Below are 27,119 nucleotides of genomic sequence, written 5' to 3'. Positions count from 1 at the left end.
TACACACTCTCATGCATGACCACTAAAAAGGCTGCGACCAATCGAGGTTTAAAAAGTTTGATGAAACATCAAAACACAAATTCCTCGGGCATCTGCCGTGCAGTAGAGAAATTTTCTCAAAGGTCTAAAGGGCAGATTGGAGCTGCTGATATCATATGAACTACAATATGAAAACTTCTCCTTGGAATTTATCTCACCCTGACCATTTCCAAATGTTCATTAGAAAACGAGAAACAGTAACAATCAGAAAGAAGCTTTTAGAGATTCTCTAGACAGAGACAGAAAGACGTTTTAAGGTAAACAGCATTAGCTCAAGGGAGAGATAAAACTAGAATTGATACTGATGTGAATAACTAACACTTTTCCCCTTGAATCCAGTCAGGAGTTTTGTATAAATGTGACATTCATCTGTCTCTCTCACTGTTGTGCCATGTTGCCAGACACTTTTAGATCACTCTACGCTTTGAATCAAAGGGAAACTCAATGATGGTGGCTGAACTGCGGTGCTGGTGCTCACTGCTAACACCACACCCAAAAGGGGCAGTAGGCACCAAAGAGGTAACCTCGAATTTTGAAAACTACCTTAATTTGGGAGGTACAAACCTCCCACAACAGCAAATCCACAACCTCCACAACAGCAAATCCAGGTATGTATATATGTGGGAGTGTGTATGTGTGTGTGCATCCATGCCTTCATCAGACGTCATTCTCTAATTGGGCCATGACACAAGCCATGCATTTTTTTCTTACACAACCCTTTTCAAGCTCCAATCTGGCTAGTTTGCAAGTTCTTTCTCACTCTTAACTTGAGCATTGTTATTGGTTCCTTCCTCATCCTCATCTTCCACATCCAAACCACTTGCTTCCTAAGAAACTCTTGAGCTTCTTTCTCTCCATCCTCACTACTTCTACCCTGGTCCAAGCCACCATCATCTCACACCTGGACCAGAGCAACCACCTCCTGACTGCACTCTCTTTGTCCATGCTTGCCCTCTATGATTCATGAGACACACCATGGTTAGAAACACCTTTTCAAAACTCACATCTCCTCATAACAAGCCCATGGTTCAATCCCTTTAATGCTTGCCTTGCCCTTAATTCTTAACATTTAATGCTCCCTCCAATATGTGTTTTTCCACCACCACCAAGCAATTAATTCTGATACTCTCTACTTGGGGACAGCATCAGTTCACACAGGTTAACGGTTCAGTTCTACTAAACGTGCCCCCACTTTATATGCCAATCACATGTCCAGGTTGTTACCTGTGCTTCTGACCGACTGGCTATAAATTGGAGGTTCCCAGGATCCCCTCCCCAGGTTTGACATGCTAGAGACGTTCACAGAACTCAGAGAAACACTTACTTATGTTTATCAGTTTATTTTAAAGGGTATTATAAAAGATACAGATGAACAGTCAGCTGACAAGGTATATAGGTCAAAGTATGAGGGAAGGCACGTGGAGCTTCCATATTCTCTCTGGGCATGCTAATCTCCCCACATCTCCCCACACTTCCACGTGTTCACCAACCCAGAAGCTTTCTGAATCCCATCCTTTTGGGTTTTTATGGCAGCTTTATTACATAGGATTGATTAAATCGCTGGCCAATAGTGATTGAAGGTCAGCCCCTCTCCCCCAACTGATGTCCTGGGGTGGCACTGAAAGTTCCAACCCCCTAATCATATGGTTGGTTCACCCTTGCAAGAAGCACCTATCCTTAGGTTACCTAGGAGGTTTCCAAAAGTCACCTCATTCCCATAACAAAAGACAGCTTTGTTGCTCTCATCAATTAGGAAATTCCAAGGGTTTTGGGAGCTCTGTGACAGGAATGGGATGAAGACCAAATATGTCTTTCTTATTATAAATCACAATTATATAAATCTTATTATAAATCACAATTGTCCTTAAGAGACAATTGTCCTAGAGAGCACCTACTCATGCTTTTTCTCAGGATAGCACATTTTCTCAGGAAAGCCTTCCCAGCTTTTCCCTTCTCTAGGTTAATTCACGCTGTTAGAGACTCCCACAGAATTCCTCACACTTGAAAGGATTTGTTAACTGTTTGCCTTTCTCACCATGATGGGTACATCAGAGAATTTAGGAACCTGAGGCCTGCCTGCTCAGGTATGAATCTTGGCTCTATCATTTATAAGCTGTGAAACCTTGGGCAAATCACTTAATCTCTCTACACATCAGTTTGTTTGTTTTGTTTTGTTTTCTAAATATTTTATTTTTCCTTTTTCTGCCCAAAGCCCCCCCGGTACATAGTTGTGTATTATTAGTTGTGAGTCCTTCTAGTTGTGGCATGTGGGACGCCGCTTCAGCATGGCCTGATAAGCAGTGCCATGTCCGCACCCAGGATTCAAACCAGCGAAACCCTAGGCCACTGAAGCAGAGCACGCGAACTTAACCACTTGGACACGGGGCTAGCCCCTGCACATCAGTTTCTTTATCTCTAAAATGGGGCTGATAATAATACCTACTTCATAAATTTGTTATGAGAATTAAAGTGGATGAAAAGTGTTTCTAATAGAACCTTGCATATAGTCACCACTCAAGCAATGATAGCTGGTGGTGGTGGTATTCTTATTAGTGTTATTGTATATGACAATAACAGTCTTCTTCACCACTAAAACCCTGATGCCTAACACACAGATACTAACTGATAATTCCATTTCAGTATACTTTATTCAATACAGAAAGATCAGTTCTCTCTATGAAGCTAAAAGAAATGACAACCATCAATTAACATTTACTCATTCCCAAGCTCTGCCCTGCTGAGGTGAGAAGGATGCATCCAGAGAAGACACGACACTTTACGCCTAAGTGGGAACCAGGATTGTACAAGTTTCTCCTGTCTCTCCACTGAATGGAAGGGTTAACAGGAGTGTGAGTTTAAATTATATAGTAAACCTCATCCAATATTCATCTACTCAAAGGTGTTCCTTAATCTTCCCTTAGCTTCAGCAGGGAAGAGTATGGATCAAAGAGCTCACTTCACACAGATAGTGTTTCATGAAAGGATAAGGGATCAAGTTTATCTTCTGGCAGGATGTAAGTGGGCTGAACCTGACCCAGCAGCTGCAGTAAGGCTGAGGAGACTCAGATGGGAGACTGTGTGTTCTGCACAGGGGACCTAACTAGATAGGAAAAGTTCCTGAAGTGTGTTCTTACACTGATTTTTTGGAAGCAAGAATAGTACAAGCCAAAAGATAGCTTGCCATTTATGGGAGCTCCTTTTTAAATATTTCTTTAAAGGAAAGATTTCTGTCTTTCAAAATGAATGGGTGAAAATAAGATTGAATTTAGTCCTTGAATTGTCCACCAAATTCATTGTTCACAGGCTGAGCCTCCAACAAATTAGGCCTAGAGAGTTGGGAGGTGCCACTTGCATTTATAGGTAAGAAAGTTGATACAGATGTTGAAGATAAAATGATGTGGTAGGGGGCTGGCTCAGTGGCACAGCGGTTGGGTGCACACGTTCCGCTTTGGTGGCCTAGGGTTCACTGGTTCAGATGCCAGGTGCAGACATGGCACCATTTGGCAAGCCATGCTGTGGTAGGCATCCCACATATAAAGTGGAGGGAGATGGGCATGGATGTTGGCTCAGGGCCAGTCTTGTTCAGCAAAAAAAAAAAAAAAAGAGGAGGATTGGCAGCAGATGTTAGCTCAGGGCTAATCTTCCTCAAAAAAAAAAAAGGATGTGGTAGTTATACAGGTGTGTTTAAAAGTTCCTTTTGCTGTGCAAATATAGTATATCACTTTGAAATCTAAATCTTAACAAATTGGATTTAATTATATCACACATACCTACAACATTATAATGTTCCAGTTTAAAACATGACCTACAGTTCCCACCTGGCTTGCACTGATCTGTCAGTAAGCCGTGTCATTTCTTTCTTTGATACATCTTCCCCAGTCATCATTTCCCATCCTCCCCACCGTGAGCATGGCTGGCTTATCTCAGCAGTCTCTTCTTGTTGGCCTTTGTAACTCTCCCCTCTAACCATCCCACACATTTCTGTCTTATTTAGCTACACAACTACCTATACTTGATCCCCACCTCTTCGCCTAAACTCCTTTCCATGGCCTCCATACTCTTCACAATTTGCTTCCACCCCATCATCTAAGACTCCTCCATCCACATACTCCTTCCACTCTGTTGGGTCTTTCTATTTCCCACAAGATACTCCCCTCTGAACTCCACACGCCATGCTCATTACACTTCCCTGGGTTAGGTTGTGCTCGTTCTCTGTCCATAACACCATCTCCTCCCTCTCACAGAGGTTATTCAGTTTTTCCCAGTTTCCATCATATTTAGTTTGGGGTTTGCCATTGTACTGTAGACTCTTTCAGGGCAGGATCATGTCTTAAGATGTATTTACATTCCCATAATGCTAACCACAATCACACATCAAATATATGACTCACTAACCCATATTCTTCTGTAAAAGGACAAAGGGTCACTGTTTTTTAGAAAACCATATTTTCCTCCTGCAACAGCAGAAACAAAAATAAGAATAGATCTACATGGCCCACAAGAGGCAAGGAAGCTTCCTAGAGCATGGTAAAGTGTAAGCACTGAATTTGGAACTTTACAGATGAGCAAAAAGAGGAGTGAGAAGAGGCGTGTGGGAAGACAGGGAAGGAGGTCGCACCTAAGAAGAAAAATGTTGAGGAAAATGAGTCCTATTTGAGGAGAATAAAAGTTCTTTCACGATTAGATTAATTAGGTCTTGCATTCCAGAAGTTGGATCTCTAAGTAATGGGTAGTCATTATAGGTTCAAGAGTTCAAGGAAGGGCTTTAAGAAGATTATTCCTAAGGCAGCGAAAAATACATTCATTGAGCAGGAGAATCCTGAAGGCATAGAATTCTTCAAATTCTGCAAAGAAGTTTCTGAAGTATTTAAGATGTGTAACATGCACTGCTCCCCGCAAAAATCTCATCATGCCCCCTCTCCAGCACATTACAGTACCAAGAGTCCTCTAGTGCACACTGCCTCTCCCTGCTATATCCCAAACTCTGGTCCTGAAGACAGAAACAAATAAGGATAACAAGGCCCCATGACTGAGGAAGTGGGGGCTTCACTATGACATGTGGAAAGGGCACAGAAATAGCTGCTAGGAGAGGACCCTAAAACATTGTGCAAAATGGCAAACGGCATCACAGCATTCTCTTTAGAAAGGGAAAGATATTTCATGGAGGAAACACTATTACCAGATGAAGTAATGGTCATAATAAAAAGAAGCCTAAAACTGTATTCGGGGACATGAAAAGTAATGGTTGAGCCCTCTCCCTCTCTTCTCAGCGTGGAAGAAGCCTATACTCCCGGGTCCCTCAGAGAAAGAACTTCCAAAAGTGTCCCATCCACCAGCCTCAGGAGTTTCTTCAAGGTCTGAGATTATATCAACTATAATCTAGTTTAAAGTATCCAGATTTGATATATACTCTCTCTTCCTTTCCCTCTTGACAGACCCCGTCGTGTCTCCCTGCAAACATCCTTGCCCAAATAGATTTGGAAGGCAGCTCAGCACATCATTCCATGAATCAGCACAATGGAGATGAGGAAATCTTTGGTTCCCCAGTAGCATGAAAAAGCCTTGGAAAACAGGGCCCTGAGTCCCAGACCAGATCTCTCTTCCAGATATATCTACTTTTTAATGAACTGCCTTCAATTTCCAGCTTCCTGACTTCTCCCCAATTTTGTGGCAGTCCAAGATGGGAAATAGCAGCCTCTCCAGGCTCAGGAACAATCTGGAAGGAGATTGGCCTTTTGTGTACTCTCTCATGTCCTCTCACATAAAGTCATCTGGTTACTCTACATTACATACAGCTCCTAACAGCCTCCTAATATCAGTTATATCTAATGGGATGGAAGAAATGAAGGGAAGGGAAGGAAGAGGGAAGGAAATCTATGGAAAGGGGAGGGACAGAGACAAAACAGAAAGAGGAAAAGAGAAAATGTAAGAAGACAGAGAGGGAAGTAGGAGGAAAGGAAAGGAAGAAAGATGATCAGTAATTCTCAAGTTTACTAAAATAATGTGCATTTACATCTTTTAAGTGGAACTTTGATTTACCTATTAGACTCTCACGTTAGTGCTTTTACCACTGGATGCCCATTCTACAGGTTGTTAATTCACTGTTGGATATAATCATATTTAAATTGACCCAGAAATCCCCTAGTAAAGCAAAAACTAAAAGTAATCTAAAAAACATTTGTGGGTCCCAAAGGACAGATGTTATAGATGGTGGAAGTCAAGCAGAAAAAGCAGAGAGACCGACCAAGATGGGCCCAAGACCTACAGAGAGGAACTGAAAGAGGAAAGATCTGGAGCTTCAGAGGAGAAACTTCTGTTGCTTTCTACAAAAGTTATGCTGTTTGCTGAATCTGCAGAAGAAATACTAACTACTTCATCTCCTGGGATGAAGAAAATCCAGGTGAAGCTCTTTCCAGAGCTTTGGCTCTTTCCAGCCTCAGGAGAGGACAAGAATTTCCAGCCTGTGGTCCTGTGGAATGGTTCCTAAATGATGAACACACAGTTCCCTTCTGGACTCTGAGTCCAAACTCAACACTGAAAATTACTTATTGACGCCTACAGATTTTTTATTTAACCTCAGCTTCTCCAAACTGAAGCATCACGCATCCTTCAAACCTGCTCTGCCCTCCCTTTTCCTTTGTGAAGTATTTACAGTTTCCTCAGGAGTCTTAGCTGCAAAGCTTAGACCCTCCTTCCTTACTCTTCTACCTTCTCTTCCCAATCTCTTAACATATAGTTGTTACCCGAGTCCTATCTTTAAGATTCCTAAATATCTCTCAGTCCCTTCCTGTCTTTAACTACTCTCTACCTGGACTCAGGACCTCCTCTTTTTTCTTTTCTTTTTCAATTCAAAAACCCTCCATGCCTCTCACCTCCCAACTTAATAGCCTAGCACTCCTCCAACTCTCACCACTTTTTGTATAATCCCAATCTCCAGACTGCTGCCAGAGCAACGCTTCTTTAAAAACAATTTGAAGAGGTTACTCGCCTGTTTTAAAATTCTATGATTCCTCATTGTCTGCAGCCTTCAAAACCTGGCCCCAGCCTAGGTTCATCAAGCTCATTTCAAGCCACCTCTCCTCTCTCACCTTCAACACCTGCAACACATGTCACACGCTCTAAACTCTACTTAATCTCCTAGCCCACTTGAGAGGACTCTCTCCCTAACACACATTCCCAGTGATCCCCTCCTTCCTCTTGTCCTCAGAATCCTTTAGGCACATAGCTATAAAGGCCCTGATTATGTGATTGTTTGCATTTCTGTCTACCTACAGAGACAGTGGTTTCCTAAGAAGGAAGGGACCCTTCTTGGACATCTTTAGTGGGTGCTTACTGAACATATATTGTTCAAAAAGCTAGAAGAGGAGTTCAGGGCTCACACATTGACCTGACTAAGAGCACTAAAACTTCTCCTTCAGAAATGGTAAAAACTCAAAAGGTAATGCACACAATGGCAGAAGATAACAGACCCACAGGCTATTACCTTTCCAGAGGTACACAAGCACATCAGTTTAGGGCACCAGTAAGCACAGCTGGGCCAAAGCCAACTCCTGCAGAGTGGCTGCATTTGTCTTGCTAAGGGGTGGCAACCACAGCATCTGTCAGGACGACACTCAACAGAGGAGCTCAGAACGAAGCAGAGCTGTAACACGATGCTCCAGTATCTGGTTGGAGTGCAAACAAGGTACGCCTTCTTCCTCTAGTACACTGCGGGCACCATGCCAAATACACACAGTGTTTGCTATTTTTGCAAGTCTAATAGGGTCTGCTGAGGGGAGGGGTAAGAGATCAGCAGTTCATAATGACTCTCATTATGTCTGGTGCATTTTGAGCCAAGATTAGACACTAGACAATCCTCTGTCCAGTGTCAAGGGCTTTCAACTGCCCTTTCATCAGGACAATTCCACTTCAAACTAATTTAGGTTTCTTATAACCCAAGCTACCAAAACTGATACACTTCACTGTTTTCAGCCCAGAAAAAGAGGTCAATGTCTACTCTAAATAGAAATACAGTCCTTGGGTTTGCAGTCTGTGACTGATACACGAGAACTATGACAGAAACATGTCACCATGTAATCTCCCACTCTCTATAGAACCCTAACTCAGACACTCCTCTGAGACTCTCCTGCCCTTCTCACTGTCACATCCATTTCTGTAGATGACACTCCTCTCAACCTAAAGCCAGGGAAACGGTTTTGGGAGACCTCAAGAGAAAACTTTGAGCTTGCTAATTTTCACAAAAATCAACAAGGCTGCATGAGTTTCACTGCAAGATGATAACTAGATTCTACAGCTAGTTGTTTTTCTTTTTAGGTCTAAACAGAAATAATAATAAATCTCTAAACTACACCTTTACAGCCAAATTAGAGAGCAGTACAAACCAGTGCTGAATTTTAACAATTATTCACTACATTTTCAAGTAAGAATGACTAGCTTTATTCTCCTAAATGTAGAAAAGGATTAGTGACAACACAAGAGGGGAGATACAAAAGTTTCAAGAAAATAAAGATGAGATTGACACACATCAAGCACAGAAGATGGGAAGGGAAAGTGAGGAGTGGATAATAAAACTGCACACAGGGGCCAGCGCCAGGGCCGAGTGGTTGGGTTCACACACTCTGCTTTGATGGCTCAGGGTTTCACTGGTTCACATCCTGGGTGCAGACATGGCATGGCTCATGAAGCCATGCTGAGGTGGCGTCCCACATAGCACAGGTAGAGGGACCTACAACTAGAACATGTAACTGTGGGTGGGGGGGGAGGGAGGAGGAGGAGGAGGAGGAGGAGGAGGAGGAGGAGGAGGGAGGTGAAGGGGAGATAGGGGAAGGGGGAGATGAGGGAGGGGAAGGAGGGGGAGATGGGGGAGGGGGACATTGAGGAGGGGGAGGAGGATAATACTTCCCTACCTTTTGGGTCCTACAAATTTATAACACTTAACTTCAAACAGAACCAACATCACTGTGACCTTCCGAGAAAGTTAATGCACGCTATTTATTTTCATAAAGAACACAGGTTAAAAATTCATAGCGACGCTAAGTCCTAGAAAGAATTATACAAAGAAAAAAACAACAACAACAAATGCTGACCTATTACATAAGAAAGGCTAAGTTTCAAAGGTCCAAAACTTGCCTTATGAATATAAATAACTCTAAAAGCATGAATTTATTACATAAGCATTCTAATTATCTATTAAATAAAATCATCTTACGTATCTAGATAGGTACATGTACTTACCCCTTTAAAGGAGACAAGATTTGATGTGGGCACAACTTAAAACAGGGACTATTTCACAGAGCAGGCATCTGTGCACTCATATGTGCCATTACCTATATAACTAGTGCTTCGAGGAATGCTCTTAAGAAGCATTTAATGTATGAGAGTTTTTAAAAAATTTTTTATTGATGTATAACATACAAACAAAAATATGACTGTAGAAGTGTAAGGTTTACACTGATCACATTCGTGTAACCAGCACCCAAATTAACAGACAGAACATAACACCCCAAAAGTCACCCTTGAATGTACACAGTTTTACTTCACTGAGGCAAAATGTGTCCAGAAATTCTGCCCTTACTTATCATGAAATCATTACAGATTAACCTGGTGGACCTGCTGCTTAAAGAAATTCTATTCTGGAACCCAGGGGTCATTTTGCTGTATTTAACAGGAACGTAGATTTTTGAGGAGAACCAAATTCTCAACAGTATCTTAAAAACCAATAATCTAAAGCTGAGATGTCAAGCCCTAGCCAAAGTTACTTTGAATTTTCAACAACCAAGCCAACACTGGAGGCCAAATCACACTAGTCATCAACGTGAGATGTGCTTTAAGGTCCTAGGTGTGTAATCCAATAAAATAGGCCTGGAAATTGTACAATAGCTCTAGGCTTCTACTCTTCAACTCTCTTATTTCTTAACAAACATTTATCGTAAATACCTGTAAGTAAATTAACCTTCGACTTACCAAATTAATTTTGCATTTGTGCTTGCCCCTTCTGCCTTCTCTCTCCTCTCTTCCCTCTCTCCCCACCCTCACCATTTTCTCACCTCTTGGAGCTCTCCTGAAATGTGACTTCAGTCTTCAGTAAGCTTTGTCAAAAAAAAAAAAAGAGCATCCTTAAGTCTGAAATCTCAATCTGTACTTGCATACCAGCTGGGATGCTCTATTCAAAGAAAGAAGGCTAAGAGCTGGATTTTTCAGTACCAAAAAACAACAAAGCACTTTTCCATTTGAGGCTGCAGAGGGAGCTAGAACCATGCAATGTGAGCAAAATGTAAGTCTTTCTAGACCTGGATGAATCCAATGATGGTGAAAAACATAAACCCACACACATCACAGAAGTACACACACACACCCCCATACAGACCTTAGGCCTGGAGAGATTCTGAAAGAATACTTTGTGTGTTCAGAGAGAAAACATCATATAATTTATTTTGTGAGGAGATGGAGCAATAAAAGAAAAATAAAGCTATTTTGCTCTATCAAGTGAAAAGAGAATGAATTTTAAAGGGCGTCATCAATTCCAAGATTCTCCAGCCAAGATAAGTAGTCAACACTCTCAGATTGGCAGGCTGTCTGACAAGGGAGGGTATATCTTTTATCTTCAATAGCTCTTTATGTAATTTTTCTGGAACAGAGTTTAACAGAAGCTGACTGACATCTATGTTCTTTTACCCCCTAAAACACAGTAGTGGGTCAGGGTGCAGATGGGGAGGAGTAAGAGGTGGGGCAGAGAAGAGGGCAAATGTTTACAGAAATACTGGCAAGACAAAAATAAAAGAAAGAAACCTGAGTGATCCCCACCAAGTAAGTGATGTTGCCACAAGGTCACAAAGGGAGGTCCGGCAAGCCTTGCACCTCAAGACTACTTCTGATTATAGTAAAATACCACAATGAATACAGCAGAACGAAAAAGACATTCTGATCAATGGCAAAACAACAGTTAACTAGTAATTCCAAACAACAGTTAACTGGTAATTCCAAGTAATAAAGAGCTCATTCTCTGACACTCTTTCACAACATACCAAAGACAGATAATAACAAGCTACAATAATGTAGATATGGTTTACACTATAATACAGAGACAGTTAAGAATCTGCACAATGTAGAGACTCTAGGTAAAGCCTCAACAATGCACTACATGACTAATACTCTAGTGCACTCGGTCCAAATTATCAAAGATTAAGTGAGCACTCCTACAGCATAGACTACATGAGGTTCTAGAGATCCAAGAATGAAAAGTCTGGTTTCAAGCAGCATCATACCAAATGGTGGAGAAAACAGGAAAGCAAAATATGCATATATATATATAAAATGTGAGTAAGGTGGTTCAACAGAATTAGAACCAAAATCCAATGTGCAGCAGGGGCATTAAGGCTCAGTCTGGAAAAAGTGCAAACCTGCCAAAAGATATTATTTTTAAAAAAATATTTAAGCAAATGCATCATGAAATAATTCTGCTCTATCAACATATGAGACATGTAAATTTTACACTGAATTAAAATGTATTAAGAAATATTCCCTGAGTACTTACTTTATAGATGGTACAGTACTCAGGTACTGGAATTTCCAACTATTTGATGATAGTGCCTTCACCCCAATAATGTCTCTTATTTTCTTTTTGTATAAGTTAATGATGATGATATCTCTCATAACATTTTTAACATCAAGTACAAAAGAACTGTCAAATACATTAGAAAGCATGAAAAGACTTGGAGAAAGAGTCACTGGACCAAATGAGAACGCAGAGAAGAAGAGATTATGGTCTTGAGTTGGGCCAAAAAGAAAGAGCGATAACATCAGAAGACAGGGGATTGGCCATTTCTGGTCAAGATGTTGTGACAGGTACCAGAGAAATCTTCTTGCCTGAAACCACCAAAAACACCCCTCAAAATAAATTAAACAATGGTTTTTGAGACACTGAACATGAGGCAACTAAGAACAATAATCCCTGAGACACAGGAAGCAAATGAGGAGAGCCCTATGACTGCTCCAACTTCCTGCCTAGAGTTTCCAGGGTGCAATGCAAGGAGGGAAAACTGAGGCAGAACCAGGCAGACTCATGAGTTGAGAAGACAGAGTTGAGAGTCTGAGGAGACCAAGGCAGCCAAAGTTCACAGGAGAGGGGACTACACAGAGCAAGAACCCTGGAGATCTACAGAGTTCCCCTGAGTATGCAGCAGAATAGAGATCAATGCTTAAGAAGGAGGAAACTTTGCAAGGCTGGGGAAAGAACCACATAAAAGGATTAAAAGGGATATTTCTTGGCATTCGCACAGACTGTGACCAGTGTTTGCTCCCATCAGCAAGACTGGAAAACTCATACTTCACAAAGTATTGGGCAGAATATTATGGAAGGTCTTACAGAGTAATGGGGAATAATCAACCTTAAACTGGGCTCTTTTGCAGACCCCCCTTAACAAACCATAATAGAAAAACTCAAAAGTATCAAACTGTTGCCAAGTAATCTTACTGCATCCTAGAATAAAGCTCAAAAAGACATACAGAAATACAAAAATATCTAGCACCCAAGAAGGTAAATAAAACTCACAATGTCTGGCATCTAATCAAACATTACCAGGCAAACAAAAATATAGGAAAACATTACCTATAATGAGTGGAAGTGTCAATAAATTGAAATCAATACAGAACTAGCACAGACAATAATTGCAAACAAGGATATTAAAATGATTAGGATATCCATATTCCATATGTCGATATAGTTAAGTAGAGACATGGAAATATTCCAATCAAGTTTCTAGAAATGAAACCAAAATGTCTGAGATGACAAATACACTGGATAGGATTAGTAACAGATTAGACATAGCAGAAGAAAAGATAGGCAAACTTGAAGACACAGCATTAGCAACTATCCAAAATGAAATACAAAGAGAAAAAGAATAAAGAAAAATGAAAAGAACACCAGTGAATTGTGAGAAGACTTCAAACAACCTAATACCTAAGTAATTGGAGTGCCCCAAGGCGGGGGAGTGGGGGGCGAGGAGGGGAATCGACAGGGAACAGGGACAGACTTGAAGAAATAATGACAAAAATTTCCAAATTTGATGAAAACTATGAGGCCACAGATCAAAGAATCTCAATAAATCAACATTAAGAAAACTATACCAAGGCACAGCATAACCAAATGCTCAAAAGCAGTGGTACAGAGAAAATCTTAAAAGCTTTCAAAGGAAAGACATGTTACATTAAGAGGAAATAAGAATGATTAAATTTCTCATGGCAAGCAATAAGACATAATAATAGAGAAACATCTGATAAAACCTCTTACAAACTAAAAAGAGAATGGAACATTTTCAACGTACTGAAGGGCATCTGTGAAAAACCTACAGCTAATATCATACTTAATGGTGAAAGACTGGATACTTTCCCTAACAAAAATCAGGGACAAGGCAGAGATGTCTGCTCTTACCACTTCTATTAAACATAATATGCTGGAGGTTCTAGCCAGTGCCCTCAGGAAAGAAAAAGAAAAAGAAGACATCTAGATTAGGAAGAAAGAAACAAACTGTCTCTATTCACTAAAAATATAACCAACCGTGTAGAAAATCATACGGAAGCTACAAAAAATTAAAAGCACTAATAAGTGATTTAGCAAGATACAACACAAACATACAAAAGTCAGTGCATTTCTATATACTAACAACGAACAAATGGAAACTGAATTTAAAAACAATGCTACTTATTATTGCATCAAAAATATGAAATACTCGAGGCTGGCCCAGTAGTGTAGCGGTTAAGTTCACATGCCCTGCGTTGGTGGTCCAGGGCTCACTGATTTGGATCCTAGCCATGGACCTATGCACCACTCATCAAGCCATGCTGTGGCAGGCGTCCCACATATAAAGAAGAGGAAGATGGGCATGGATGTTAGCTCAGGGCCAGTCTTCCTCAGCAAAAAGTGGAGGATTGGCAGATGTTAGCTCAGGGCTAGTCTTCCTCAAAAAAAATAAATAAATAAAATAGAATAAAATTCATATGTAAATACAAAGGACCTAGAAAAGCTAAAATAACTGAAAAAGAAGAACAAAGTTGGAGGACTATGTGACTCAATTTCAGAACTGTTACTATAAAGCTACAGTATTGGCAAAAAGATAGACAAATGGATCAATGGAACACAATAGACAGTATAGAAACAAATCTACACATACATAGTCAACTGACTTTTTACAAAAGGGCAAACGCAATGCAGCATAGAATAGACAGTTCTTTTCAAAAATGATTTTGGAAAAACTGGATGTCCATATACAGGATAAACTAATTTTGATCTACACTTCCCACCATATACATAAATTAACTCAAAATGGAACATTTACCATTCAGTTTATGTTAATTATACCTCTTTAAAAAAAAAGACAGGAAAGGCAGGAGGACTAGGTGGCTTGACCAACTAGGCGTAGGGTTGATTCAGAAAAACACATAGTAAGAACCTAAGGTGTATGACCTGTGATAAATGATAGTGTAACAACAACTGGTTAAGCACTTTCAAAACACATTGATTAATGTATTCGTTAAGAAAATAAAAATTTACTTTTTTAATTTCGTTTTTGCTTGTTACACAAATCCTCAGGGAAACAATATCAACATTGGTTTCCCTTTACTACAAGAATCAGAAGCGAACACTAGAGGGAAGGGAATACATAGAAAATATTTAAAACACTGTAAAAAATCAACTGAGAGATAATATACTGCCACATCATACTGCCAATACCCTTCTCCACAAGCCTACAGTTACCCAGATAGTATTCTAGCATAATATATTCATTCTATAAGTAAATGGTCTTCGTTAAGAAGCGGCGAGATTTGTTCAGGAGAGGAGTACTTTTTCTGGCATAGAACCTTACAATCTTAATTAAATGAGGAGTTTCTGAGCTGGCCACAACCAAAAATCACCCTGAGAAGTGAAACAGTTACGGGTCATGCAAGAGCATGAAATGTGAGTTTTCTTCCCACATTAATGCTTATTGCACATGTCAGTATCGCACACCAGGGCCTATATAGTAAAAGTGTTAAGAAAGAGACAAAGCTTAAATAAGTCATTTCTAAAGTCTTAGAGGAGGCTGAATTAAAAGTTAAGTCAGTCTTGTGCTACTTGTGTTACCAGATACGAAAACATCTTTCTTAAGAACAGACAAATAAAGGGTCAGCTTATGCTAGGTGAAGAATGGTGCAAACAGATCTCACCTACTCTACTGAATCTCTCTAGGGGGAGAAAGAAGACACAGCTACTTGCAATAGTTTGTATTTAACCACAAGGCTGGCTCAGCCAGAGATCCAAGCCTTTCACAGGCTAAGTGCACAAGGTCAAAGCCAAAGATTATGCAGTTTGGTGTGTGTGAATGCTACAAATGCAGAGAACCCCAGAGTGCCACCCAAACACCCCTAGGGCCAGTCAGCATTTACTAATCTTATCCTCAGTAAGATCCAGAAAGGTTTACTTACACGTCCTGAGTTGCTCCTTCAATATCCCACCACAATGTTTTTTATTTCATTTAACTTTTCCACTTGCCCTAGTTATAACAGTTAAATTTAAAAAAAAAAAAAAAATCCCAAGTCCAAGGCTGAAACCAGAAGATATGTATTTCTTCAGACAACTACAATGCAGACTGCTTTGAAAATTTTGTCTTTAATCTCAGGAAGAAACACTCACAGTTCACACATTTCTCTTAATAAGTGAATCCAAAAAAGACAAAGTCAAGAAAAACACTTATGCATTTATTTTGATTAGAAAAAACCCTCACATATTAACAATAAGAACACAAACCACACACAACACTCCATCTCTGATGACAAAGCCAGAGGGAGACCTTAATAACGGCAGCTCATAAATCCTAGCCCAAGATCACAAATACAGCTGTAAGAAAACTCTCCCAAGAAAAAATATATGGCATTAGAAAAACCACAAGGGAGATTAGTGAGAAACTAAGAGCATATCTATCATTCAGCAACTTTTCAAAGAGCATTTTTCACAGTTTGTTTACTTTAAACTGTTCCAAAGTAATTAGGTAACCCAGGGATGAAGCCTTGGAAAACAGAGACCCATCTCTCATATTCCTCTCATGTCTCTATAATAACAACAGGGTTTGAGACATATGGAATGAATCTAAAACATTTACTGAAGGAAGAGAGCTCATCTGGAAGAGGGCAGGAAACCCAGTAGAGTGACCCTTCCATCCAAATGACTGTTGAGCAGTCCTAAGTGAGGTGACCCTGTTTCTTATAAATATCCTTCATTCTATATAAATGAGGTACAGGGAAGGATTTTCCAAAACCAGAAGAATCAGTACATTTGCCCCAAAATTTACTTTCTGCAAAATTAAAAAACTAAACTAAAAACTGACATGTCCAGGAACATAAGTTAGCGGTTAAAAAATAAAACTTAGAGGGGCCGGCCCCATGGCGTAGTGACCGGGTTTGGTACACTCCGCTTCAGCAGCCCAGGTCCACGTGTTTGGATCCCTGGTGCGGACCTACACCACTCAACAGCCATGCTGTGGCAGCAAACCCACATACAAAATAGAAGAAGATGGGCACAGATATTAGCTCAGGGCTAATCTTCCTCAGGCAAAAAAGAGGAAGACTGGCAACAGATGTTAGCTCAGGGCACATCTTCCTCAGCAAAAAAATAAATAAATAAAACTTAGAAACAATTTCATTACATTCCTTCACCATGAATTATTCATAAGAAGCAGATTTCCATGATCTCAATTTGAAAGATCTAAAATTACAATTCTCAGATAGCTGCCAACAGGTATGGCCCCCAAACAAAGAGGTCTTACATTTCATATTAATCTCTTCTCAGCAAAAGGCTTTGTATCATCTGCTGAAAATAGTATGCATGAGCCCACTCCATTTAAGGTTTCTCAATCTAATGTACCCACTGGGATCAACAGTAGTCTAATAACCATATACACACCATAATTTTACCAAAGTTAGTCCATTACTGTTCTTTGTACTTACTACCTATTTAAGCGCAGGTTCATCTAAACTGTTAATACTACCAAAGTACAGGTAATTCATGAGTTTTAAAATCTACTTTTTAACACTTTTAAGGAAAAGGAAATTTTAAGTATTCCAGCACTTATAACTTCCTCACACATATCACAGTTTCCCAGTGTTAGAGCATACACTATTTGCATTCCAGTTCAACCACAGAAACTGAGGGTCAGAGTCAATAACTCCGTGAAGGACAGACAACATGCCAGCAGCAAAACAGAACCTATAACCCAAGACTCCTCAGTCCCAGGCACTTTCTGTGATAAAGGATTCATACAGGCTGACCAACCTGACAGCAAACACTGACATCCTATTCTTCACTGAACACGTTCACAACAAAACGGCCCCCTTTCTTTCTAATTGGCTGTAGTGCTTAAAACATCTCTGTGAGTTAACAGTCATGGCCATAAAACAATGTGAAGACAGCTTCCTCTTATCAGGCTGCCAACATGTGACATCCAGGAGGAATAATTTTAATGACCTGAATGAAGATTCCCATAACTGTTGAAAGAGGAACCTAAAGAGCACTTCTCATATCAATAGCCACAATTTGTTCTCAGTTATGTACAGATCAACATATAGTCTAAACCAACAAAGAAAAAGTGTAAAAGGGGCCTGACTAATGTAAAAGTGTTGAATATACTTTTTGGTTATTTCCCAATCTCTGAATCACAGCCCAATCGATTTTACACCTTGTCTCTTACCTGGCTGTCAAGTAAGGAAGATGAGCTGGGTTTACATGGATAAGAACAGCTAAGGACCACAGCTCAGGAGTACAAGAGAAAAGTATTCCTCATCTCAATCCTTTCATAAATAGCTGTATTTCTACCTCCAAGAGCAACTTTTCAGAAGGAATGTGGAAATGTGCAGAAAAATAAAGCTTTTTAAAAACGATTGCTTTGTTCTGCTGAAACAATTCACCTGTATCATAAAAAATATCTTACAAACTATTTTGCCCTGGAATATTGCAGCGTTAGCCAGCCCTATGGTCTAGTGGTTAAGATTCAGTGGTCTCACCACTGCGGCCCAGGTTTGTTTCCTGGTCAAGGAATCACACCACCTGTCTGTCTGTTGTCATACTGTGGCAGCTGCTATTGCTGTGATGCTGAAAGCTACGCCACTGGTATTTCAAATACCAGCAGGGTCATCATGGTCGACAGGTTTCAGTGGAGCTTCCAGACTAAGACAGACTAGGAAGAAGGAAGTGGCCACCCACTTCCGAAAAAAATGGCCAAGAAAACCCTCTGAACAGCAGTGGAGCATTGTCTGATACAGCACCAGAAGGTGACAGGATGGTACAAAAAGACCAAGCAGGATTCTGCTCTGCTATACACAGGGTCACTAGGAGTCAAAATGAATTCAATGGCACTAACAATAAAAACTGTAACTTTGGTAAGAAATAATAAAGACAACAGGTTGTTAAAAAAAATAGTATTTCTAACAATGCTTTACAAAAATGAATGTGGAAGCAAGAGCAAGTAAAACAGCCCAACTGAAATCCTAGGATCCCAGTTCTAAGTGCTGTTTTCTACAAACATTATTATTATCCTTCTGTGTGCCTCAACTCACCAAGACAAAATAGGGAATAATTGTGCCAGGGGAGCTTTAATACTATGTTTACTTCAAATAAACCTTTCTAGCACATTTGTGGTCACTTTTTCAAGCACCTTATTTAAAAATAAGCCAATATAAACTACATTTTTAAATCTTCACCAAGTTTACGCAACTGCTTGTTAAAAGAAATGTCTTTTCATCACTAAAAGTTTTAATTTAAATATTAACTTAGCACAATGAAGAGGTTCGGGTCATCTCTAGTGTTCCTTGGTTTGAATCCCTAAAGAATTAACTCACACAGAAGCACAGCTACGTGTTCTCGAGATGAAAACCGCCAAAGCGCTCAGTACAGGCAGTCCTAGACTTAGAGCTCCTAAGCCCGAAAAACACTTCCATGACAAAAAGCATTCTATCTCCTCAATCACTACCCTAATATAAGTGACCAGCAATGACCATCATGAAAAAAATCTTGTCTTTTTAATGCTTTTGGACTATCTCCCCTAAATTTGTTCCCATGGTCCTCTAAAGTTTTTCATTTTACTTTTTCTGTACCACATTAAATTCTAACTGAAAATTTTCTTGGTTAAAAAGTGTCCTTTTCAAAACATATTATTTTAACAAGTGGAATCATCTATTTCTGACTTAGTAGAACTGTGCTTCTTACAGGTAACTAAGATGATACTCCCTAAGGCAAAGGGAACTCAGATTTGTGGGGTGCGTGGAGGAAGGCATTTTAGAAAACAGATAATGATTAAGTGATAGGGAACATCGGAGCACACCAAGAGGAAGATGAGGGAGTTCCTAAAGGCATAAAAATGTGTGTACTTCTATATCATATAAAGAAGATGAAGTTTAGCCTGTAAGTAAAGGAAAGTAAATGAAAACTCTTCAAGGAAGTAATGCAATTCAATTTGCATATTGTCAAGATTATATTAGAAGGACTGTGGAGGATGGATTGAAGAGCAGTGAGATCAGAGGCTGAGAAGCCAGGTAAGAAGCTAATGTCATGAAATAGACAAGAGCAGGAGGACCTGAACCAATGCAGTAGCAGAAAAGGGGGAAAGTGATAAATGGAGAGGGAAAGATGAGAAAGACACAGGACGTAAATCTACGGTACATGGGAATATGAGGAGTAAAGGAAAGAGGAGTATGACGTTCAGGTTTCTATCACAAGCGGATGTATGGCTTGGATGTTTAGGGGATAGTGTGCACATTAACTAAGGGAAGAAACTGAAGAGGAAAAGTAAATTTAGGACAACTGTTGTAGAGTTCAGTGTGAGACATGCTGAGTTCAAAATGCTTATGGTTGATCCAAGCGAAAAAGAATGGTGGTAAGCACCTGAGTTTATGAATCTGGAAGCTGAGAAAAAAGGTCTAGATTAAATGGACATGTCTGACATTTAAATCGAAGTTGTCTGCAGCTAAAACGACTGAATCCACCAGAATGTAACTTCCTTCACGGCAGAGACTTTTGTCATTTTGCTTGCTATATGCGCCTAAAATTATGTCTGCCCATATGAGTATATGGTCAAAACATATTTAATGAATGGATACCAGGGGAAAGTGAGTAGCGTGAGAGGAGTGAACCTTATGGAATAGTTTTTTGAGAAATTCACTGGGAAATCACTATTTCTAACATTTTCTAAGACAAATTTTCAAAAACAAAAAAGTAATATACAAATTACCTTTTGGAAGAAAAAATAACTTGCTAGCAAACTGGGGACTGCTCTATAATCTACTCCTGAGATCATTAATTGTACAGTCTCCCATCAGCATGCTCACTATAAATCTGAGGCCTAAATTTCTATTCAGCTAATACTCCTTTTGAATATTTTAGAACACGTGAAGTTCTTTTTGCATTAAAAATAATCATCTACTTCCAAGTAAGCAGAAATGACAGAAAATGATAGATATTTTGGGTTTCTGCTTTGTGCAGATTAGCATAAAAGTTCCACCTCTGGACAGAAATATGGCTTTCTGATATCAAGATCTCCAAGACTAAGAGATTACAACTGGGTTTGTAACCATAGCAAAACCATTTCTAGAAAATATACATATTTTTGTGGTCCACATCAAAAAAAGTAGCAATTTCTGGGAACACTGGAGAGCCATTAAGATTTTAATAAAATTACTAGGCCAAGCAATTTTCAGTAAATTGCACCTGAGGTAAAAATGTGAGAATGCCAAAGCCTTTATTTGTAAAACTAAGAACCCAAGAGAACTGACAAACACCATAGCACTGCTTCTAATAGTTACTGATGCCTTCAGTAGCACAGACATTATTCTCAAAAGTTCCTTTATGGGGCCGGCCTGGTGGCGCAGCAGTTAAGTGCACACGTTCCGCTTCAGTAGCCCAGGGTTCACCGGTTCAGATCCTGGGTGTGGATATGGCACTGCTGGGCAAGTCATGCTGTGGTAGGTGTCCCACAAATAAAGTAGAGGAAGATGGGCACGGATGTTAGCTCAGGGTCAGTCTTCCTCGACAAAAAGAGGAGGATTGGCGGCAGGTGTTAGCTCAGGGCTAATCTTCTTTCCCCCCCCCCACCCCCCCCACCCCACCCCCCCCCCACCCCAAAGAAAAAGTTCCTTTAAAAAGCAGAGGAAAGGTCAAGAAAAACGGCATGGTGGGAAAGAAATAATTTTAAAGAACTTTTAGTACATACATCTGAAGGTATTCATTCTCTAAGAGATGCTCACCCATGTCTGCCTCTAAATTGTACCTAATCCACCAGTCTCAGCCTCACTTAGGTTAAGAGTTCTCCATGAGGCCAAGTTGGCTCTACCAAGCTGTAAGTGCAAGGGCAGAGTTATCATGGTATATATCCTTTCAGCTATGTCAGAGTCTCTTGTATAAGGTTTGCATACAAAGGATGCTCTCAGTAAATGTTTGCTGAATGTGCAAATATGGGGAGAATGAATTAATTAGGCCACTTGAAAAGGAAATAATATTAAACTGTTTTCTAAAGTCAAAATATTTTAGACAGAGGGCATCTAGGACAACAATTTTACAGTGCAAAGACATGCTATTCATGCTTTGATACTAAAAGTAGTTTGTACTTTTATAGTAAAAAAGTAGAGCCCCTCACAAATACTTGCATGGAAAAGAGTGCTCAGTCAATTCCACCTCACTCCCACCCACTTTCCTCTCTGTCTCTGCTGCTTGTCTGGTCTCTTTCAGATTATCTCTGAAAAATGGCAGGCTGCAGTTTCCCTGGACCGTTTTTCTTGACTGCACTAGCAATTTTACTATCCCTATAGGATAGGACACTGGGAACACGGACTGTTGAAAGATTCCATGAGAGAACAGCAGACGCCATGCACCAGAAGGGTAGTGATTTCTTGGAATAAATTTTTGCCTGATGTGTATATGTGCTGATCAGTATCTCATTTTACATTCAGACCCCCAGAGAGGGAAAACAAAGGTCATAGTGTACTGGCTTTTTTGTTTTTCTGTAAGCAATTAACGTTGGAATGCAACAAGAGTATGTGTAATCACAAAGCCATCAATTGGAAAAATAATTATTATGCCAATCTTCAATCATTCAACTTTAATTACTAAGCACCTTCTGCTATGTGCCAGACAATGTGTTACAAACATTATGGTGGAGAAAATGTATATGGTACTTTCCTTCAGGAGACCATGGAATCTAGGAGAAGGGGCAGAAATTAAAGAAGGACAAAGAAAAGAAAAATTTATAACTATAATTGTATATTTTAATTTTAGTATAAAATAAAAAACGTGGGTGGCAAAAGAGAAAGAAGCAAAGACAGAACCTGTGGCGAGCAATATGGTCAGGAAAAGCCTCTCCGAGCAGATGACATTTTAGCTCAGGCCTAAAGGACTACAAGAAGCCCAACATGCAAGGAGCAGAGGCAGGACCACTTCATGTGGGCAGAACAGCATGTCTAGGAATACCCAAGGTGGGAAAGAACTTGACACGTTGGAGGAAATGAAGGAAAGTCAGAGGGGCAGGAGCCAGTGAGCAAGAGAAGGTAACATGAGGTGACTGAAGAAAGAGAGAGTTGAAAAACTGAGCACTAGCGCTCCCAAGATTCTGAATTTTAATTTGAATACACTGAGAAGCCATTGAGAGCATTTACATCTGGGAATAATATGATCAAATGCATACTTTTAAAAGCTCACACTGGCTGCAGTATGGAGAACGGAAAGGGCTCAAGAAGGGAAATGGGAACCATGAGAAAGGTAACTCAGATTTTCAAGGCAGGGATAGCAGAGGGTTTTAAGGGCTTTACTTCCCTATATGCAACACAAGCCTGGGCCCCTTGTGTCACAGACTAACGTCCTCACAGAGCTTGACTTTAGGTGGCGAGAAGGATACATATAAAGCCAACTCTAAAACAAGGTACGAAATGAAAAAGGTTAAAAGCGAATTATAAATAGAGTGACTGTATATCCTAGTTTTCCAGGAAGTCTTGATTTATGCTTACTGTTCCCAGGCAATTATTAATAGTGTCCCCTTTCACTCTCAGAAATGTCCTACATTAGGTGATAAATTCTGAGGTCACCCTAGTTACAAACAAAGGATCATGAGAGTTCTGAAGAAAATGCAATTAATTCTGAGGGAAAAGATCATAAAAGCTTCAAGATTTGAACTAGTCATTGAAAGACAAATATGACTATTGAAGAAGGCCATTCCAAACAAAGGGAATAGCATAAGTAGAGGCATAGCAGTAGGGACAAGGCACGGGGCTGGGTTCTGCAAGTAACAGCAACTGTAGTCTAGCTTGATGTTAATGGAGAGCAGGGAGTAGGAGAGGTTGCTGGAAAGGTATGCTGGCGCAAACTTAGGACCTAAAATGTCCTATACTACAGGGCTTTGATTTTATTTGTTAGCTATAGAGGGTCACCGAAATTTTCTAACAAGAGAGTGCAAGAGCAATGAGTGAAACAATGCTGAGCTATGCTAAGAATCCAGATAAGAAGATAAGTATAAATGTTGAGTAAAAAGGGCCAGTATGGTCAAGGGAGCAAAGAACCACATAACAAAGGCATTGTGTAACTTTGAGAGCAGATTTAAGTGGTTTCCCAGGCAATCCTGGCTGGGTCGAGAAGCAAGCAAGAGACATTGGCTGGAAAAAGGGAGCGAGATGAAAGCCAAAGAGCTAAAGGTCTAGCCTGAAGGCAAGCTCAAAGACAGAAAGGGAAGGAGAAGACGGGTGTCAGGTGTGAAGTGGAGGCAGAGAAGACTGGGTTGAGAATCACTGAGGAAACTTTTTTAACTCCATATCCTTCCCTTTCAATATATTGGTATCAGTTTGTCTCCTCACTATTACTTGGAGAAACAACGGGGCAGTCCACACATAACTGCCTAATGATTCCAATATTATCCCCTTTCACAGACAACTACACAGTCATACCCCCTCAAGGCCTCAACCTATCCTCCTTGCTGCCATATTCATTTGAGAAATACAGATTTAGAGTTTTAATACAGGGAAGTAGCAGAAACATGGTGATAAATTTTTCAAGTGGGTTGCTTAAGTTTCAAAAAAGTACCATTCACCCTTTCAGCGATGCATGCTGGGTCCATTACCCAGCTTTATACAGTCATACACCGCATAATGACATTTCAGTCAACAACAGACCACATACACAATGGTGGTCCCGTAAGATGAGCACCATTTAGCCTAGGTGTGTAGTGGGCTATACCATCTAAGTCCATGTAGGTACACTCTATGATGTCTGCACAATGACAAAATCACCTAACAACACATTTCTCAGAATGTATCCCCATGGTTAAGTAACACATGACTGTAATTCACCTGAGGGGCAGGGCTTTTCCCGTCATCCTGATCATTTTGGAGGGAAATTTCATGATAGTACTTTTTCAAAATCAAAAGTCATTATTAATAAGTCTTATTCATACAGTGTGATAATATTCAGCAGATCATTTTGCACTCATCTCCAGGGGAACAGCATCTCTGGTCTCATAGCAATGCATTAAAAATGAATGCGTCCTACTGTTGACACACTTCAGGCAACTGTTAAATCATAAGTGTAGGTTTTGCTACCTAAAACAAAATTTTTCTGAAGGTTTTTATTCTGTTTTGTTTTAGAAAGGAAAATATTCCCTTTTGAACTTGTGGAAGTTCAAACCAGAAATTTAAGTATAATATTTTATTAAACTGAAGCTTTCCTGGTAATGAAGAAAACAGTTAATGGTCGTTAGCCCTCCCTGATACACAGGCAATATTGTCAGATTTCACTCACACCTGACCCCAGATACCGCCACCAAATAGCACCAATTTCTGTAATACAGAGCATTCATAAACTTATAAACCTTAAGAACTTAACACCATTGTGGTGTTCAGGGAAGAAAGAAGTAAGTAGAACCTAAAAGAAAGAATAATGAAAACCTCCAGATATCATATGTATAAAAAGCTGTTATTTTTGAGGGAACTGATAGTTTTAATGAGAAAAAAATACAACATAATTATTGTACCAAGACTACATTCTGGTAAACCACCAAAAAGCAGCCATTTTGAAAACATTATTTTTTGTAATATGATGTCTATAACATTTGGTAGAAACATTTCTTTTTTGCCAATAATATTTTGGAAAATAATTCAAATAGTAAATGTAGAGAACAAGAATATGGTCCTAATATTGGTAAAATTATTTTCACATAAGATGTGCTTTAAAAATGTTAAGATTTGCCACAAGTTTGGCAAACAACATAATGTTCCCTTTCCCTTTCTTTTTTTCTGCTTTATCTCTCCAAATCCCCCCGGTACATAGTTGTATATCTTAGTTGCACGTCCTTCTAACTGTGTCATGTGGGACGCCGCCTCAACATGGCCTGATGAGCAGTGCCATGTCTGCGCCCAGGATCCAAACTGGCAAAACCCTGGGCCACCGCAGCGGAGCATGCAGACTTAACCGCTCGGCTATGGGGCTGGCCCCTTTCCCTTTTCTAAAAATAAAAAATGAGTACAATTCAGTTTATTTAAAAGTATGACCCTTACAGCACCGGCATTAGAGTCACCTAAGGAACTTCATGCCATACTTTGACCCCCACCCAAGGGACTCTAACTCCACAAGTCAGAAGTAATACCTGGGAATCTGCTTGTTAACAAAAGACCCACAGTTGTTGTGACATAGGTGGTCTGAAGACCAATCTCTGAGAAACATTATTCTGCATGGTCCCTATCCAGAAAATGCAGCTTATTGCTTCTCAGTCTAATTATAGCCAACGTCAGCCACTCAGAACCATCACTGGCAATTAGGACCTGTCCAGCTTTGTACATGATTTCAAGGCATATGACACAAGTGTTTCCTGAGCAAATGCAGGTGCAAACAGTGATCACAGACTGACTGGATACAATAGCATCACTGTTGGCAGACACGGAGAAGTAGGAGCTTCTGCAGAGCTGTGATCAATGAATGCAGGGAGTGTTTCAGCAGGCCACAGGGCAGAGCTCATCAGGCCTCCTGAAAGACAGCAGGCAGGCCCTGACAAGACTTGCCCATATTTGTGAGCCATTTTGGTTTCCACTCCTGTGTGTGTGTTTGTGAACACCAGTATTAGGACGTACACCCAGGTGTGAAAGGATCCAGAGCTCCTGAAAGAACTTTGATATAACTGCCTGGCATAAAATCGTCAACACTGGTATCAAAGGGAAATGCTAGAATTCATTTAGAGTACCAAAACAGGTTCTTCTAAATATCATTAGGACCCCGTAGTAGTTCAAATGCATTAAAACAGTTGGGTTCCTGTAGCAAAGTAGGTCTGTTGGGACTGAGGGTTAAGTATAGCAAGGAGTTGTATCGTCAAGGTCCCCTCAGCCTGAGCCTCAGGGACTGTCTAAAAGCAAATATCAGTTTTACTCAAAAGAAGCAAATAATTCAGTATGATTTTGTCTCAAATGGTATTCACTGAAATGTTTTAGGGAAAGCTACAAAGAATGCAGTAATATTGCATCTATCTTCATATTTAATTAAAAAGCACTTCCAAAGAGAGAGGTCATTCTTTGTTCAACACAAGATTTCTTTGCGCAAAGCTATTTTGAAAATGGGTAATAAAACAATTCGACATATAAATACTTATAAAAGCTACCATTTCAGAAATTCTACTGATGTGTTAGCTGACAACTCAGAAGATAAGGTACAAGTGACAATCTCGCAGCTGGACGCAGCCAAAAGAGAATCAAGAACATCATCCAACGGCAAAGTCCAATGAAATCCACACTATTGCTCTTCCTTGATGTTGCATTGTGCCTGGAGGTCCCAATTGCTTTCAACCGAATTGCATCACAGGAAAAGGTTAATAGGAAGAAAAGTTAAATGCAAGAACTTGAAAACAATACCTCACAGTTCAAGAGATTAGATAATCATTTTCTCCTGTACAGTAAGTGTATGAACAGCAGAGGAAGGAAAAGAAAAATGATGTCCTACAAAAAACTAATGGAGAATACTACAAGATGTTAGCAGATTTAAAATAAGAACCTTACACAGTCGTACACATTTAAAGAGAGTCACATAAAGGTGAGCCATG

The 27,119-nt window shown here is 39.9% G+C and overlaps 1 protein-coding gene across 6 annotated transcripts in view; it reads right to left on the bottom strand.

The window, feature by feature from the left end:
* Window positions 1-27,119, bottom strand: part of AUTS2 (activator of transcription and developmental regulator AUTS2) — a 1,153,944-nt gene that overhangs the window by 826,755 nt on the left and 300,070 nt on the right. The gene's annotated exons all lie outside the window — the stretch shown is intronic.

This window comes from Equus przewalskii, chromosome 12 (assembly GCF_037783145.1).
Source record: "Equus przewalskii isolate Varuska chromosome 12, EquPr2, whole genome shotgun sequence".
Lineage (NCBI taxonomy): Eukaryota > Metazoa > Chordata > Mammalia > Perissodactyla > Equidae > Equus > Equus przewalskii.
This window is presented reverse-complemented; position numbering and strand designations above follow the sequence as displayed.